Source organism: Alligator sinensis, unplaced genomic scaffold, assembly GCF_000455745.1.
Source record: "Alligator sinensis unplaced genomic scaffold, ASM45574v1 scaffold1860_2, whole genome shotgun sequence".
In the NCBI taxonomy this organism is placed as follows: domain Eukaryota; kingdom Metazoa; phylum Chordata; order Crocodylia; family Alligatoridae; genus Alligator; species Alligator sinensis.
Genome location: NW_005843035.1, coordinates 192,798 through 198,797, shown reverse-complemented (window position 1 = coordinate 198,797; position 6,000 = coordinate 192,798). Strand labels below are relative to the sequence as shown.

General features: G+C 56.4%; 1 protein-coding gene across 2 annotated transcripts in view; it reads right to left on the bottom strand.

Moving 5' to 3' along the window:
• Positions 1 to 6,000, bottom strand: part of MACROD1 (MACRO domain containing 1) — a 53,479-nt gene that overhangs the window by 24,049 nt on the left and 23,430 nt on the right. The gene's annotated exons all lie outside the window — the stretch shown is intronic.

The following is a 6,000-nucleotide window of genomic DNA, read 5'->3' as shown; positions in this document are numbered from 1 at the left end:
GGAATGCTGGGCACGGTACAGACTCCCTAGGCTGGGATTGGGGGGATACTGGGCACTGTACAGACCCCCTAGGCTGGGACCAGGGGCGCTGGGAGCTGTACAGATCCCCAGGCCGAGATCATGGGACCAGAGGTGCCACCTGCCCCACACCAGGGGGATGTGGGCCCCTACCGCAGCCCCTCTGCGAGGCTCCCAAAGGGGCCCAGCTAGCAGCAGCCATAGGGCTGTTATCCTCCACATGAATCATGCATCCACATGAACTCCCGCTCCACCCAGGGGCACCGGGGGGCCGAGGTTACATTGGAGCTAGATCCCAGTAAGGACTGGAAGAGACTGGGGGATGCTCTGGGCAGAAGAGGCTTGGGGTGGGGTGGAGACACTGTCACCACTATGGCCTGGACAGTATTGACTGGTCCTTCACACTCAGGTGAATGAGTCTCAGAATGGCAGGGACGGGGGGCTGGGAGCCCCAAACACTTGGGTTCTCTCCTTGACACTTGAAGTGGGGTGAGATGAATGATAAAATGGGAGCTGAGAGCCAAGGTGCCAGGCCAGGGGGCTGCGGGTTGGGAGTGAGGGGCACTGGCAGGGCTGGGGGAGTGGGGGGGGGGCTTCAGGTCAGGAGTGAAGGGCACCAGCAGAGTTGGGGGGGCAGGGGGCTACAGGTCGGAACTAGGGGCCCCACTGGGGGAGGGGCACATTGCCAGCAGGTCCCAGCAGAGCTTCCTGAAAGCCCAATTAAACTGCCCATAAAAAATTTAATCAAGTCCTAATTCACCGACCGCGGTTTAATTACTGCTCTGTCAGGCAGGGGAAGAGTGGGGCCAGGGAGAGAGAACCCAGACATCCAGGCTCCCAGCGCCCCTGCCTGCCCAGTGCCCTCAAGGCCTCAGCCCGGGCGCAGCCACAACTCAGCTCTGCCCAGACTCCAGTAGCCCCACGTACTGGGGGAAAGGGGGGCAGACACCTGTGTATGTACGTCCTGGATGCCTAGGTTCTCTGTGTGCGTGTGCATGTGTGACCCATATGCCAGGGTTCCATATGTGTGCACGTTTATCTTGGGTGCCTCAGTCCTGTGTATGTGCATGTGTGTCCTGGAGGCCTAAGTCCTCAATGTGCACGTGCATGTGCGTGCGCATGGGTGGCCTGGGTTCCGTGTGTGTGTGTGTCCGGTGTGTGGTGTGTGTGTCCCGGAGGCCTGGGTCGTGTGTATGTGTGTGTGCACATATGTGCACACCCCAACCCTGCTCCATACATCATTACATCCATCCTTTGTTTGCGGTCCCCCCGCCCCCACCTGCCCCGCACTCTCCCCCTCATTAACACACCCATCCTTTCTCCCCAGGGAAGAAGGCCAGCCCCAGAGCCGCCCCACTCCCAACCAGGCTGGCAGTCCACGATGCCACTGAGATTCAGATCCTCCCTCCTGTGCCGCTGCCCCTGAACTGGGAGCCAGAGCTGTAACCATGAGAGGCTGTGTGCGCCCGGGCCAGGGGCTGGCAGGGCCTCGTTAGCTGCTGACAATGGAGCTGCGACGGGTCTGAGCTGTGCCCCCACAGGCCCCATCCCAGGGGGACTCTGCTGCCCTGAAATAGAGTTCTGCTGGGTAGGGAGGGGCAGGCGTGAGACAGAAGAGGAAGGTAAGAACAAGTGGGGGTGGGGGCGGGCACCTGGGTTCTCTCCAGCTGGGGGGGGCTGGTCTGGGAGGTGAGAGCAGGGGGAGCTAAGAGCCCAGACTCCTGGGTTCTCTCCCCACTCAGCAAGGGGATTGGTGTCTGGAGGGTCCAGAGCAGGGGCTGAGAGTCCGGACCCCTGGGTTCGATCTGTTTGGTGACTGCAAGACCCAAACTCCTATGGTGCCCCCCGCCCCAGTCAGAGACCTCCACACTAGGCGCTGTACACCCAGAGCCAAGCTACAATGCCCTCAAGAGGGGAGCAGGAGCTGTAAGTGGGGCTGGGGTCTTGACCACACCACAAGGGGACTCAGCACCCAAGCAGGATAAGGCCCAAGCACAGCCTTCTTCTCCCCCCCCACCCTCAAGCTTCCTTAGGGAGCCTGGCTTTGAGTGGCCCCAGGGGCCAGCTAATTATTATTGATTGAAGAAGCTGATCAATAGAGGCAGTTGCAGGGCAGGGAGGGGGAAGGAGGGGAGATGTCTGGGGTCTGCCGGGGGTCTCCAGCATGCTGGGCTCTGTACAGAGCCCCCAGACCAAGACTGGGGATGCCAGGTGCTGGACAGACCCCCCACTGGCCGGGACTGGGGGCACCAGGCCCTGTACAGACACACTGGGTTAAGACTGGGGGGCAACAGTTCCTGTCCAGACCCCCCAGGCCAGGATCAGAGGGCACTGGGTGCTGTACTAATTGCTCTGCCCCCCCTCCCCCACGCGCTGGGATGGGGAGGGGCACTGTGCACTGTAAAGACCCCCCAGGCTGGGACTAGGAGAGAATGAGTGCTGTACAGACCTCTGAGGCTGGGATAAGGGGGCACCAGAGGCTGTACAGACCTCCCCAGGCTGGGACCAGGAGGTGGCCAGCACTGTACAGACCCCCCAAGGCCGAGACTGGGGGGCTCTGGGTGCTGTACAAACCCCAGGCCCAGATGAGGGCACTGGGTGCAATACAGATCCCCTAAGCCAGGACTGGGGGGTGCTGGGCACTTATTAGACCCCCCAGGCTGGGGTCAGGGGCACCGGGCTCTGTGCAACCACCCAACCCCCACTATTTCTTCCCCCCTCTGCAACCCTCAACTTAATTTCCCAATTCATCATTTTTGCCCACAAAATGTGTAATTCACCACAAATGGATAGCTCCTTCCCATGTATCCAGATAAACCCATCCCACTCCAATTGCTCCCCCGGCCTGGAACCTGCATCTCTCCCCTAACAAGGGGACCTTGCTAATTGCACTCAAATACCCTCATCTGGATGTCCATCTTCCAGGAAGATTGATACCAGTAACCTTGGCAAGCCTGGGTTTTCCAGCAAGTCTCCTATGAGATGCACGTCTCTTTAAGGCAGTAATCATATTCAGAGAGATTTGCATACCTGGGTGCAGCCAGAGCTGAGATAAAGCGCATGCAAATAGCATGAAATGAGCAAAATAATTAGCAGTGGAGGGTTTTTTTTGTTTTTTTTAACAAGCCACAGATCTCCTGGGTTCTCTCTCTTCCCAGCTCCGGGAAGGGAGAGGGGGATGGTGGGGTAGAGCAGGGGGGAGCTGGGAGCCGGGATGCCTGGGTTCCATCCTTAGCTGCTACAGCTGTAACCTTGCAGCCCCCACCCTCCCAAAGCTGGAGAGAACCCAGGCATCCGGGCCTGCTCTCAGCCCCTAGGCCCCACTGTCTTCCCAGAGCTGGAGAGAATGTGCCTGGGCTCCCAGCCCCTCTCTCCAATAGATAAAAAAGGAGTGTGGGGAAGGATGGATGGACAGATAGGCAAGTTGTTGGGGGATAGATGGATAGTTAGCTAAATAGAAAGACAGAGGAGGTGTGCACAGATGGAGGGATTGAATGATAAATTGACTGAGGGGCTTACAGGGGGATAAATGGAGGATGGATGGATGGACAGAATTAGATAGAGGGGATATAGGGGATGGATGGATGGATAAAATGGAAGGGGTGTGTGAAGGGATAGATAGATAGATAGATAGATAGATAGATAGATAGATAGATAGATAGATAGAGGGGGCATGGGGGGATGGCTGGATAGTTGGATAAGATGGAAGGGGTGTGTGAAGGGATAGACAGAGACAGACAGTGGGTATGTGGGGGATGGATGGACAGATGGACAGGCAGACAGATGGAGAGGGTGTGGGGGACAGATAGATACATGGATAGAGGGACGGTGTGGGGGGGGATGGATGGATAACAGACAAACAGACTGTGGGAAGACAGACAGACAGAGGGTGTATGTCAGGGGTGAGCAATTATTTTGGGCAGAGGGCCGATACTGAGTTTTGGCAAGCCATGGAGGGCCACATGATAGGCAGCCAGGGGCAGATAAATATTAATTTTCTAATTTTTTTAGGGTCCCTGCAGGCTGGATAGAATGGCCTGGCAGGCTGCATCTGGCCCCCAGGCCGCATTTTGCCCACCCCTGGTGTATGCGAATGGAGAGACAAAGAAACAGGCAGGGTGGATGTGTGGGGGATGGATGGACAGACAGACAGAGAAGGTATGGTTGATGGACAGATAGACAGATGACAGAGGGGGTGTGTTGTGGGATGGTTGGATAGATATGTAGATAGAAGGGGTGTATGGGGGGATGGACAGATAGATAAATAGATAGGTGAAAGATAAAGGGTGTGTGGGAGGTAGATGGATAGACAGACAGACCAACAGACAGAATAGGGATATGGGGGATGGAGGGCTAGATGAGATGGAACAGAGGGACAGATAAAATGGAAAGGGTGTGTGGGCAGACAGACAGGCAGAGAGAGGGAGCATGTGGAAGATGGATGGATGGATGGACAGACAGACAGAGGTTGTGGGGGACAGACAGACAGACAAATAGATAGGGGGTGTTGGGGGATGGGCAGATAACAGAAAGGGTGGGGGGACAGACAGACAGAAAGAGGAGGTGTGTGCAGGGATAGACAGAGAAATAAATAGAGCGGATGTGTGGGGGATGAATGAACAGATGGGGAGAGGGTGTGGGGGAGATGGACATATAGATGACAGGGGTTGTATTGGGGGATGGATGGACAGACAGATTGACAGAGGGGCGTGTAAGGCAACAGACAGAGTGGACATATGGGAGATGGATGGATAGACAGATGATAGAGGTGATGTGTTGGGGGATGGATGGATGGATAGATAAATTGATGGATAGACAGACAGATAAATAGATGGTGTGTGGAGGGATGGGCAGACTCAGACAGATGATAGAGGAGAGCTTGGAAGGATAGATAGATAGATAGATAGATAGGTGGGGGTGGATAGATATATGGACAGACAGACAGATAGAAGGGGTGTGTGGGGGGAAGGGAAGATAGATGATGGAGGTGGGTGCATGGGGGTATAGATGGATGGACGGACGGATGGATGGACGGATGGACGGACAAGATGAAAGGGGTGTGTGGGGAGACAGACCGAGATAGAGAGAGGGTGTGTGAGGTGATGGATGGATAACAGACAGAGGGTATGGAGGGACAGACAGACAGAGAAATAGAGCAGATGTGTGGGGGATGGATGGACAGAGACAGGTGTGGGTGGATGGACAGACAGACAGGTGAGATGTGTTGGGGGACAGGTGGATGAGCAGATGACAGAGGAGGTGTGTGGGGGGCACGAATGAACACAGTTGTTCATTCCCCGCCCCCTCCCCGTCAGCCTTTACAGCCACCCGCCCCTTCCCAGGGACCCCCCTAGCCCTCTAGAAACCCTGTGGGTCTGCAGCCATTACCCCTCCCAGGGCCTGCTGGGCTGGAGTGGGGGGCACAGGGGCCACAGCCCCAATAACACAGACAATGTCACAGCTCAGGCTCTAACATGGATCTCTGTGATTACCGCTCAGCAAGTTGGGGGGGCAGGGGGGCTGTTAGTAGGGTGGGGATGGGGGCTGTTAGCAGAGGGGCAAGGGGCTGGATCAGGAATCCAGCTGCATTTGGAAAGCAGCCAACAACAGCGCAGCTGCTGCTGGGTCAGATCTGCTGGGTTTGGGGGGCCTGGACACCTGGGTTCAATACGCGACAGCACCTTGGGAGGCAGCACTGGGGGTTCTGAGCTCTGTGGGGACCTGCTCATATTTGGAGGGGGTGCTGGTCTTGATGGTGGGGGATCCATGTAGGGCTCCCAAATGCAGGGACAGAGGGGGACAGAGGGAGGGATGGAGGGGACAGAGCGAGGATATGGATGAATGGGTGGAGGAAAAGGAGTAAGATGGAAGACAGACAGACAGACAGACAGACACAGGGGGTGTATAGGAATAGATAGAGAAAGAGACAGATAGAAAGATGAAGAGAGTGGATAGATGTAGGTGGGTAGAGGGAGGGTGTGG